Source organism: Pristiophorus japonicus, chromosome 21, assembly GCF_044704955.1.
Source record: "Pristiophorus japonicus isolate sPriJap1 chromosome 21, sPriJap1.hap1, whole genome shotgun sequence".
In the NCBI taxonomy this organism is placed as follows: Eukaryota; Metazoa; Chordata; class Chondrichthyes; family Pristiophoridae; genus Pristiophorus; species Pristiophorus japonicus.
This window is the reverse complement of record NC_091997.1, coordinates 41,463,552-41,475,673: the sequence shown is the minus strand read 5'-3', so window position 1 is coordinate 41,475,673 and position 12,122 is coordinate 41,463,552. Positions and strand designations below refer to the sequence as shown.

Here is a 12,122-nt window from a genome sequence, read left to right as displayed (position 1 = left end):
GGATAATTATGGACACGGTGAAGAGGAAGGTATGTGTAGGTTAGATTTATTGTGATAGGATAGGAGTTCATGAGAGGGAACATGGATACAAACCAGGGACCTCTTGAGGTGTAGTCAAATGCTCCAGCCCCTCTCAGATAACAAGTGTCCCATGAGCTTCAATGCAAATTAACTAACAGATATCACCATGAGCTTTCCGCACAAGGTCCAGCCTTTCTTCATTGGGGCACCTTTCATGCCGAGCCAGATATTCACCCAATCCTCACAATGCCGCAATCCATGCCCACAGCCTCATTCCCGGCACGAGGTCATTAACATATGGGGGAAGGTCTCGCTGGCCTGTGCTTCAGATTAATGCCCGTCTGGGGACAAAACCCTGCTGTGCGAGAAAGAGATGGTTCGTCCACTGCCAGTGGAAAGTTTTCAAACTCAATATAAATCTCCCACTTTTCTTGGTGCACTGCTTCGCTCTGACAATGCTTCCCTAGTCTGCTTGCTCTATTCATCCACTGAGGCTCAGTGGTAGCACTCACAGTACTGAGTCAAAAGTTTGTGGGTTCAAGCTCACCCACTCTAAAGATGTGAGCACCCAACCCAGGCTAAGACTTCAGTTTCATACAGACGGAAGTGCTGCCTTATTGCAGGGGCCATTTTTCAGATGATATGTGAAAATGAGGCCTTGCCTGCCTTGTCAGCCTTGTCAGGTGATCATAAAAGATCTCACGGCACTAATTGAAGGTCAGCTGAGATGTCCTGGGCTGAACCAGCAAGCAAAGCAGATTGTGTTTTCATTAATCCCACTGCCGTTTGTGGGAGCTTGCTGTTTGCAACCACTTGCTCGCTGCCTCCATCACCAAAACTCCAATCGACCTTCATCACCACAAGGATTCACTTGTGGCAAATAGTGCTTACGGTCACTGAGGTGCACAGAATGATTAGTTGTGCAACATGAATGACTCTGAGGGGGCATCTGGATTTGAACCAGGGACCTCTTGATCTGCAGTCAAATGCTCTACCACTGAGCTATACCCCCAGGCACAGGCTGATGTTCTTGTGTTCATCATACAATGTTGCATAGTGCAGAAAACCACAAGGTAAATGAAAAAATGGCTGAATTCAAGGAATTACGAAGTCATGCTAATCGTTGCTTTAAAAAGTCGCTCGACCTTCTTTCAAAAATGGCAAAAACATTTATGCAGTGTAAATTTTCAGCTCTTCAAAATCATCAATGATTTTCACATTGGAAATAAAATTGTTTGCAGTTGCACAAGGATCAGTAACCAGAGGACACAAATTTAAGGTGATTGACAAAAGAACAAGAGGCGACATCACAAAACATTTGCTGACAAATTGAGCTCTTGTGATCTGGAATCCACTGCCTGCACGTGTGATGCAAGCAGATTCAATAGTAACTTTCAATAGGAAATTCCTGAAAGGGATCCATCAACAGGGAAACAGAAGGGGAGTGCGATTAATTACACAGCTCTGCCAAACACACAACACAGGCAAAATGGGCAAAATGTTCGCCTTGAAAGCGATATCAATCCAGGATAATTATGGACACGGTGAAGAGGAAGGTATGTGTAGGTTAGATTTATTGTGATAGGATAGGAGTTCATGAGAGGGAACATGGATACAAACCAGGGACCTCTTGAGGTGTAGTCAAATGCTCCAGCCCCTCTCAGATAACAAGTGTCCCATGAGCTTCAATGCAAATTAACTAACAGATATCACCATGAGCTTTCCGCACAAGGTCCAGCCTTTCTTCATTGGGGCACCTTTCATGCCGAGCCAGATATTCACCCAATCCTCACAATGCCGCAATCCATGCCCACAGCCTCATTCCCGGCACGAGGTCATTAACATATGGGGGAAGGTCTCGCTGGCCTGTGCTTCAGATTAATGCCCGTCTGGGGACAAAACCCTGCTGTGCGAGAAAGAGATGGTTCGTCCACTGCCAGTGGAAAGTTTTCAAACTCAATATAAATCTCCCACTTTTCTTGGTGCACTGCTTCGCTCTGACAATGCTTCCCTAGTCTGCTTGCTCTATTCATCCACTGAGGCTCAGTGGTAGCACTCACAGTACTGAGTCAAAAGTTTGTGGGTTCAAGCTCACCCACTCTAAAGATGTGAGCACCCAACCCAGGCTAAGACTTCAGTTTCATACAGACGGAAGTGCTGCCTTATTGCAGGGGCCATTTTTCAGATGATATGTGAAAATGAGGCCTTGCCTGCCTTGTCAGCCTTGTCAGGTGATCATAAAAGATCTCACGGCACTAATTGAAGGTCAGCTGAGATGTCCTGGGCTGAACCAGCAAGCAAAGCAGATTGTGTTTTCATTAATCCCACTGCCGTTTGTGGGAGCTTGCTGTTTGCAACCACTTGCTCGCTGCCTCCATCACCAAAACTCCAATCGACCTTCATCACCACAAGGATTCACTTGTGGCAAATAGTGCTTACGGTCACTGAGGAGCACAGAATGATTAGTTGTACAACATGAATGACTCTGAGGGGGCATCTGGATTTGAACCAGGGACCTCTTGATCTGCAGTCAAATGCTCTACCACTGAGCTATACCCCAGGCACAGGCTGATGTGCTTGTGTTCATCATACAATGTTGCATAGTGCAGAAAACCACAAGGTAAATGAAAAAATGGCTGAATTCAAGGAATTACGAAGTCATGCTAATCGTTGCTTTAAAAAGTCGCTCGACCTTCTTTCAAAAATGGCAAAAACATTTATGCAGTGTAAATTTTCAGCTCTTCAAAATCATCAATGATTTTCACATTGGAAATAAAATTGTTTGCAGTTGCACAAGGATCAGTAACCAGAGGACACAAATTTAAGGTGATTGACAAAAGAACAAGAGGCGACTTCACAAAACATTTGCTGACAAATTGAGCTCTTGTGATCTGGAATCCACTGCCTGCACGTGTGATGCAAGCAGATTCAATAGTAACTTTCAATAGGAAATTCCTGAAAGGGATCCATCAACAGGGAAACAGAAGGGGAGTGCGATTAATTACACAGCTCTGCCAAACACACAACACAGGCAAAATGGGCAAAATGTTCGCCTTGAAAGCGATATCAATCCAGGATAATTATGGACACGGTGAAGAGGAAGGTATGTGTAGGTTAGATTTATTGTGATAGGATAGGAGTTCATGAGAGGGAACATGGATACAAACCAGGGACCTCTTGAGGTGTAGTCAAATGCTCCAGCCCCTCTCAGATAACAAGTGTCCCATGAGCTTCAATGCAAATTAACTAACAGATATCACCATGAGCTTTCCGCACAAGGTCCAGCCTTTCTTCATTGGGGCACCTTTCATGCCGAGCCAGATATTCACCCAATCCTCACAATGCCGCAATCCATGCCCACAGCCTCATTCCCGGCACGAGGTCATTAACATATGGGGGAAGGTCTCGCTGGCCTGTGCTTCAGATTAATGCCCGTCTGGGGACAAAACCCTGCTGTGCGAGAAAGAGATGGTTCGTCCACTGCCAGTGGAAAGTTTTCAAACTCAATATAAATCTCCCACTTTTCTTGGTGCACTGCTTCGCTCTGACAATGCTTCCCTAGTCTGCTTGCTCTATTCATCCACTGAGGCTCAGTGGTAGCACTCACAGTACTGAGTCAAAAGTTTGTGGGTTCAAGCTCACCCACTCTAAAGATGTGAGCACCCAACCCAGGCTAAGACTTCAGTTTCATACAGACGGAAGTGCTGCCTTATTGCAGGGGCCATTTTTCAGATGATATGTGAAAATGAGGCCTTGCCTGCCTTGTCAGCCTTGTCAGGTGATCATAAAAGATCTCACGGCACTAATTGAAGGTCAGCTGAGATGTCCTGGGCTGAACCAGCAAGCAAAGCAGATTGTGTTTTCATTAATCCCACTGCCGTTTGTGGGAGCTTGCTGTTTGCAACCACTTGCTCGCTGCCTCCATCACCAAAACTCCAATCGACCTTCATCACCACAAGGATTCACTTGTGGCAAATAGTGCTTACGGTCACTGAGGAGCACAGAATGATTAGTTGTACAACATGAATGACTCTGAGGGGGCATCTGGATTTGAACCAGGGACCTCTTGATCTGCAGTCAAATGCTCTACCACTGAGCTATACCCCCAGGCACAGGCTGATGTGCTTGTGTTCATCATACAATGTTGCATAGTGCAGAAAACCACAAGGTAAATGAAAAAATGGCTGAATTCAAGGAATTACGAAGTCATGCTAATCGTTGCTTTAAAAAGTCGCTCGACCTTCTTTCAAAAATGGCAAAAACATTTATGCAGTGTAAATTTTCAGCTCTTCAAAATCATCAATGATTTTCACATTGGAAATAAAATTGTTTGCAGTTGCACAAGGATCAGTAACCAGAGGACACAAATTTAAGGTGATTGACAAAAGAACAAGAGGCGACATCACAAAACATTTGCTGACAAATTGAGCTCTTGTGATCTGGAATCCACTGCCTGCACGTGTGATGCAAGCAGATTCAATAGTAACTTTCAATAGGAAATTCCTGAAAGGGATCCATCAACAGGGAAACAGAAGGGGAGTGCGATTAATTACACAGCTCTGCCAAACACACAACACAGGCAAAATGGGCAAAATGTTCGCCTTGAAAGCGATATCAATCCAGGATAATTATGGACACGGTGAAGAGGAAGGTATGTGTAGGTTAGATTTATTGTGATAGGATAGGAGTTCATGAGAGGGAACATGGATACAAACCAGGGACCTCTTGAGGTGTAGTCAAATGCTCCAGCCCCTCTCAGATAACAAGTGTCCCATGAGCTTCAATGCAAATTAACTAACAGATATCACCATGAGCTTTCCGCACAAGGTCCAGCCTTTCTTCATTGGGGCACCTTTCATGCCGAGCCAGATATTCACCCAATCCTCACAATGCCGCAATCCATGCCCACAGCCTCATTCCCGGCACGAGGTCATTAACATATGGGGGAAGGTCTCGCTGGCCTGTGCTTCAGATTAATGCCCGTCTGGGGACAAAACCCTGCTGTGCGAGAAAGAGATGGTTCGTCCACTGCCAGTGGAAAGTTTTCAAACTCAATATAAATCTCCCACTTTTCTTGGTGCACTGCTTCGCTCTGACAATGCTTCCCTAGTCTGCTTGCTCTATTCATCCACTGAGGCTCAGTGGTAGCACTCACAGTACTGAGTCAAAAGTTTGTGGGTTCAAGCTCACCCACTCTAAAGATGTGAGCACCCAACCCAGGCTAAGACTTCAGTTTCATACAGACGGAAGTGCTGCCTTATTGCAGGGGCCATTTTTCAGATGATATGTGAAAATGAGGCCTTGCCTGCCTTGTCAGCCTTGTCAGGTGATCATAAAAGATCTCACGGCACTAATTGAAGGTCAGCTGAGATGTCCTGGGCTGAACCAGCAAGCAAAGCAGATTGTGTTTTCATTAATCCCACTGCCGTTTGTGGGAGCTTGCTGTTTGCAACCACTTGCTCGCTGCCTCCATCACCAAAACTCCAATCGACCTTCATCACCACAAGGATTCACTTGTGGCAAATAGTGCTTACGGTCACTGAGGAGCACAGAATGATTAGTTGTGCAACATGAATGACTCTGAGGGGGCATCTGGATTTGAACCAGGGACCTCTTGATCTGCAGTCAAATGCTCTACCACTGAGCTATACCCCCAGGCACAGGCTGATGTGCTTGTGTTCATCATACAATGTTGCATAGTGCAGAAAACCACAAGGTAAATGAAAAAATGGCTGAATTCAAGGAATTACGAAGTCATGCTAATCGTTGCTTTAAAAAGTCGCTCGACCTTCTTTCAAAAATGGCAAAAACATTTATGCAGTGTAAATTTTCAGCTCTTCAAAATCATCAATGATTTTCACATTGGAAATAAAATTGTTTGCAGTTGCACAAGGATCAGTAACCAGAGGACACAAATTTAAGGTGATTGACAAAAGAACAAGAGGCGACATCACAAAACATTTGCTGACAAATTGAGCTCTTGTGATCTGGAATCCACTGCCTGCACGTGTGATGCAAGCAGATTCAATAGTAACTTTCAATAGGAAATTCCTGAAAGGGATCCATCAACAGGGAAACAGAAGGGGAGTGCGATTAATTACACAGCTCTGCCAAACACACAACACAGGCAAAATGGGCAAAATGTTCGCCTTGAAAGCGATATCAATCCAGGATAATTATGGACACGGTGAAGAGGAAGGTATGTGTAGGTTAGATTTATTGTGATAGGATAGGAGTTCATGAGAGGGAACATGGATACAAACCAGGGACCTCTTGAGGTGTAGTCAAATGCTCCAGCCCCTCTCAGATAACAAGTGTCCCATGAGCTTCAATGCAAATTAACTAACAGATATCACCATGAGCTTTCCGCACAAGGTCCAGCCTTTCTTCATTGGGGCACCTTTCATGCCGAGCCAGATATTCACCCAATCCTCACAATGCCGCAATCCATGCCCACAGCCTCATTCCCGGCACGAGGTCATTAACATATGGGGGAAGGTCTCGCTGGCCTGTGCTTCAGATTAATGCCCGTCTGGGGACAAAACCCTGCTGTGCGAGAAAGAGATGGTTCGTCCACTGCCAGTGGAAAGTTTTCAAACTCAATATAAATCTCCCACTTTTCTTGGTGCACTGCTTCACTCTGACAATGCTTCCCTAGTCTGCTTGCTCTATTCATCCACTGAGGCTCAGTGGTAGCACTCACAGTACTGAGTCAAAAGTTTGTGGGTTCAAGCTCACCCACTCTAAAGATGTGAGCACCCAACCCAGGCTAAGACTTCAGTTTCATACAGACGGAAGTGCTGCCTTATTGCAGGGGCCATTTTTCAGATGATATGTGAAAATGAGGCCTTGCCTGCCTTGTCAGCCTTGTCAGGTGATCATAAAAGATCTCACGGCACTAATTGAAGGTCAGCTGAGATGTCCTGGGCTGAACCAGCAAGCAAAGCAGATTGTGTTTTCATTAATCCCACTGCCGTTTGTGGGAGCTTGCTGTTTGCAACCACTTGCTCGCTGCCTCCATCACCAAAACTCCAATCGACCTTCATCACCACAAGGATTCACTTGTGGCAAATAGTGCTTATGGTCACTGAGGTGCACAGAATGATTAGTTGTGCAACATGAATGACTCTGAGGGGGCATCTGGATTTGAACCAGGGACCTCTTGATCTGCAGTCAAATGCTCTACCACTGAGCTATACCCCCAGGCACAGGCTGATGTGCTTGTGTTCATCATACAATGTTGCATAGTGCAGAAAACCACAAGGTAAATGAAAAAATGGCTGAATTCAAGGAATTACGAAGTCATGCTAATCGTTGCTTTAAAAAGTCGCTCGACCTTCTTTCAAAAATGGCAAAAACATTTATGCAGTGTAAATTTTCAGCTCTTCAAAATCATCAATGATTTTCACATTGGAAATAAAATTGTTTGCAGTTGCACAAGGATCAGTAACCAGAGGACACAAATTTAAGGTGATTGACAAAAGAACAAGAGGCGACATCACAAAACATTTGCTGACAAATTGAGCTCTTGTGATCTGGAATCCACTGCCTGCACGTGTGATGCAAGCAGATTCAATAGTAACTTTCAATAGGAAATTCCTGAAAGGGATCCATCAACAGGGAAACAGAAGGGGAGTGCGATTAATTACACAGCTCTGCCAAACACACAACACAGGCAAAATGGGCAAAATGTTCGCCTTGAAAGCGATATCAATCCAGGATAATTATGGACACGGTGAAGAGGAAGGTATGTGTAGGTTAGATTTATTGTGATAGGATAGGAGTTCATGAGAGGGAACATGGATACAAACCAGGGACCTCTTGAGGTGTAGTCAAATGCTCCAGCCCCTCTCAGATAACAAGTGTCCCATGAGCTTCAATGCAAATTAACTAACAGATATCACCATGAGCTTTCCGCACAAGGTCCAGCCTTTCTTCATTGGGGCACCTTTCATGCCGAGCCAGATATTCACCCAATCCTCACAATGCCGCAATCCATGCCCACAGCCTCATTCCCGGCACGAGGTCATTAACATATGGGGGAAGGTCTCGCTGGCCTGTGCTTCAGATTAATGCCCGTCTGGGGACAAAACCCTGCTGTGCGAGAAAGAGATGGTTCGTCCACTGCCAGTGGAAAGTTTTCAAACTCAATATAAATCTCCCACTTTTCTTGGTGCACTGCTTCGCTCTGACAATGCTTCCCTAGTCTGCTTGCTCTATTCATCCACTGAGGCTCAGTGGTAGCACTCACAGTACTGAGTCAAAAGTTTGTGGGTTCAAGCTCACCCACTCTAAAGATGTGAGCACCCAACCCAGGCTAAGACTTCAGTTTCATACAGACGGAAGTGCTGCCTTATTGCAGGGGCCATTTTTCAGATGATATGTGAAAATGAGGCCTTGCCTGCCTTGTCAGCCTTGTCAGGTGATCATAAAAGATCTCACGGCACTAATTGAAGGTCAGCTGAGATGTCCTGGGCTGAACCAGCAAGCAAAGCAGATTGTGTTTTCATTAATCCCACTGCCGTTTGTGGGAGCTTGCTGTTTGCAACCACTTGCTCGCTGCCTCCATCACCAAAACTCCAATCGACCTTCATCACCACAAGGATTCACTTGTGGCAAATAGTGCTTACGGTCACTGAGGAGCACAGAATGATTAGTTGTACAACATGAATGACTCTGAGGGGGCATCTGGATTTGAACCAGGGACCTCTTGATCTGCAGTCAAATGCTCTACCACTGAGCTATACCCCCAGGCACAGGCTGATGTGCTTGTGTTCATCATACAATGTTGCATAGTGCAGAAAACCACAAGGTAAATGAAAAAATGGCTGAATTCAAGGAATTACGAAGTCATGCTAATCGTTGCTTTAAAAAGTCGCTCGACCTTCTTTCAAAAATGGCAAAAACATTTATGCAGTGTAAATTTTCAGCTCTTCAAAATCATCAATGATTTTCACATTGGAAATAAAATTGTTTGCAGTTGCACAAGGATCAGTAACCAGAGGACACAAATTTAAGGTGATTGACAAAAGAACAAGAGGCGACATCACAAAACATTTGCTGACAAATTGAGCTCTTGTGATCTGGAATCCACTGCCTGCACGTGTGATGCAAGCAGATTCAATAGTAACTTTCAATAGGAAATTCCTGAAAGGGATCCATCAACAGGGAAACAGAAGGGGAGTGCGATTAATTACACAGCTCTGCCAAACACACAACACAGGCAAAATGGGCAAAATGTTCGCCTTGAAAGCGATATCAATCCAGGATAATTATGGACACGGTGAAGAGGAAGGTATGTGTAGGTTAGATTTATTGTGATAGGATAGGAGTTCATGAGAGGGAACATGGATACAAACCAGGGACCTCTTGAGGTGTAGTCAAATGCTCCAGCCCCTCTCAGATAACAAGTGTCCCATGAGCTTCAATGCAAATTAACTAACAGATATCACCATGAGCTTTCCGCACAAGGTCCAGCCTTTCTTCATTGGGGCACCTTTCATGCCGAGCCAGATATTCACCCAATCCTCACAATGCCGCAATCCATGCCCACAGCCTCATTCCCGGCACGAGGTCATTAACATATGGGGGAAGGTCTCGCTGGCCTGTGCTTCAGATTAATGCCCGTCTGGGGACAAAACCCTGCTGTGCGAGAAAGAGATGGTTCGTCCACTGCCAGTGGAAAGTTTTCAAACTCAATATAAATCTCCCACTTTTCTTGGTGCACTGCTTCGCTCTGACAATGCTTCCCTAGTCTGCTTGCTCTATTCATCCACTGAGGCTCAGTGGTAGCACTCACAGTACTGAGTCAAAAGTTTGTGGGTTCAAGCTCACCCACTCTAAAGATGTGAGCACCCAACCCAGGCTAAGACTTCAGTTTCATACAGACGGAAGTGCTGCCTTATTGCAGGGGCCATTTTTCAGATGATATGTGAAAATGAGGCCTTGCCTGCCTTGTCAGCCTTGTCAGGTGATCATAAAAGATCTCACGGCACTAATTGAAGGTCAGCTGAGATGTCCTGGGCTGAACCAGCAAGCAAAGCAGATTGTGTTTTCATTAATCCCACTGCCGTTTGTGGGAGCTTGCTGTTTGCAACCACTTGCTCGCTGCCTCCATCACCAAAACTCCAATCGACCTTCATCACCACAAGGATTCACTTGTGGCAAATAGTGCTTACGGTCACTGAGGAGCACAGAATGATTAGTTGTACAACATGAATGACTCTGAGGGGGCATCTGGATTTGAACCAGGGACCTCTTGATCTGCAGTCAAATGCTCTACCACTGAGCTATACCCCCAGGCACAGGCTGATGTGCTTGTGTTCATCATACAATGTTGCATAGTGCAGAAAACCACAAGGTAAATGAAAAAATGGCTGAATTCAAGGAATTACGAAGTCATGCTAATCGTTGCTTTAAAAAGTCGCTCGACCTTCTTTCAAAAATGGCAAAAACATTTATGCAGTGTAAATTTTCAGCTCTTCAAAATCATCAATGATTTTCACATTGGAAATAAAATTGTTTGCAGTTGCACAAGGATCAGTAACCAGAGGACACAAATTTAAGGTGATTGACAAAAGAACAAGAGGCGACATCACAAAACATTTGCTGACAAATTGAGCTCTTGTGATCTGGAATCCACTGCCTGCACGTGTGATGCAAGCAGATTCAATAGTAACTTTCAATAGGAAATTCCTGAAAGGGATCCATCAACAGGGAAACAGAAGGGGAGTGCGATTAATTACACAGCTCTGCCAAACACACAACACAGGCAAAATGGGCAAAATGTTCGCCTTGAAAGCGATATCAATCCAGGATAATTATGGACACGGTGAAGAGGAAGGTATGTGTAGGTTAGATTTATTGTGATAGGATAGGAGTTCATGAGAGGGAACATGGATACAAACCAGGGACCTCTTGAGGTGTAGTCAAATGCTCCAGCCCCTCTCAGATAACAAGTGTCCCATGAGCTTCAATGCAAATTAACTAACAGATATCACCATGAGCTTTCCGCACAAGGTCCAGCCTTTCTTCATTGGGGCACCTTTCATGCCGAGCCAGATATTCACCCAATCCTCACAATGCCGCAATCCATGCCCACAGCCTCATTCCCGGCACGAGGTCATTAACATATGGGGGAAGGTCTCGCTGGCCTGTGCTTCAGATTAATGCCCGTCTGGGGACAAAACCCTGCTGTGCGAGAAAGAGATGGTTCGTCCACTGCCAGTGGAAAGTTTTCAAACTCAATATAAATCTCCCACTTTTCTTGGTGCACTGCTTCGCTCTGACAATGCTTCCCTAGTCTGCTTGCTCTATTCATCCACTGAGGCTCAGTGGTAGCACTCACAGTACTGAGTCAAAAGTTTGTGGGTTCAAGCTCACCCACTCTAAAGATGTGAGCACCCAACCCAGGCTAAGACTTCAGTTTCATACAGACGGAAGTGCTGCCTTATTGCAGGGGCCATTTTTCAGATGATATGTGAAAATGAGGCCTTGCCTGCCTTGTCAGCCTTGTCAGGTGATCATAAAAGATCTCACGGCACTAATTGAAGGTCAGCTGAGATGTCCTGGGCTGAACCAGCAAGCAAAGCAGATTGTGTTTTCATTAATCCCACTGCCGTTTGTGGGAGCTTGCTGTTTGCAACCACTTGCTCGCTGCCTCCATCACCAAAACTCCAATCGACCTTCATCACCACAAGGATTCACTTGTGGCAAATAGTGCTTACGGTCACTGAGGAGCACAGAATGATTAGTTGTACAACATGAATGACTCTGAGGGGGCATCTGGATTTGAACCAGGGACCTCTTGATCTGCAGTCAAATGCTCTACCACTGAGCTATACCCCCAGGCACAGGCTGATGTGCTTGTGTTCATCATACAATGTTGCATAGTGCAGAAAACCACAAGGTAAATGAAAAAATGGCTGAATTCAAGGAATTACGAAGTCATGCTAATCGTTGCTTTAAAAAGTCGCTCGACCTTCTTTCAAAAATGGCAAAAACATTTATGCAGTGTAAATTTTCAGCTCTTCAAAATCATCAATGATTTTCACATTGGAAATAAAATTGTTTGCAGTTGCACAAGGATCAGTAACCAGAGG

The 12,122-nt window shown here is 45.0% G+C and overlaps 8 non-coding genes across 8 annotated transcripts; all 8 read right to left on the bottom strand.

The window, feature by feature from the left end:
• Positions 1-961: 961 nt before the first annotated feature.
• Positions 962-1,033, bottom strand: trnac-gca (transfer RNA cysteine (anticodon GCA)). The gene has a single exon. It is a non-coding gene; the product is annotated as a tRNA-Cys (tRNA).
• A 1,476-nt stretch (positions 1,034-2,509) lies between these two features.
• On the bottom strand, positions 2,510-2,581 carry trnac-gca (transfer RNA cysteine (anticodon GCA)). The gene has a single exon. It is a non-coding gene; the product is annotated as a tRNA-Cys (tRNA).
• Positions 2,582-4,056: 1,475 nt separating this feature from the next.
• trnac-gca (transfer RNA cysteine (anticodon GCA)) lies at positions 4,057-4,128 on the bottom strand. The gene has a single exon. It is a non-coding gene; the product is annotated as a tRNA-Cys (tRNA).
• Positions 4,129-5,604: 1,476 nt separating this feature from the next.
• On the bottom strand, positions 5,605-5,676 carry trnac-gca (transfer RNA cysteine (anticodon GCA)). Its single transcript has one exon. It is a non-coding gene; the product is annotated as a tRNA-Cys (tRNA).
• Positions 5,677-7,152: 1,476 nt separating this feature from the next.
• Positions 7,153-7,224, bottom strand: trnac-gca (transfer RNA cysteine (anticodon GCA)). The gene has a single exon. It is a non-coding gene; the product is annotated as a tRNA-Cys (tRNA).
• A 1,476-nt stretch (positions 7,225-8,700) lies between these two features.
• Positions 8,701-8,772, bottom strand: trnac-gca (transfer RNA cysteine (anticodon GCA)). Its single transcript has one exon. It is a non-coding gene; the product is annotated as a tRNA-Cys (tRNA).
• A 1,476-nt stretch (positions 8,773-10,248) lies between these two features.
• Positions 10,249-10,320, bottom strand: trnac-gca (transfer RNA cysteine (anticodon GCA)). The gene has a single exon. It is a non-coding gene; the product is annotated as a tRNA-Cys (tRNA).
• A 1,476-nt stretch (positions 10,321-11,796) lies between these two features.
• trnac-gca (transfer RNA cysteine (anticodon GCA)) lies at positions 11,797-11,868 on the bottom strand. Its single transcript has one exon. It is a non-coding gene; the product is annotated as a tRNA-Cys (tRNA).
• Between the last annotated feature and the right edge of the window lie 254 nt (positions 11,869-12,122).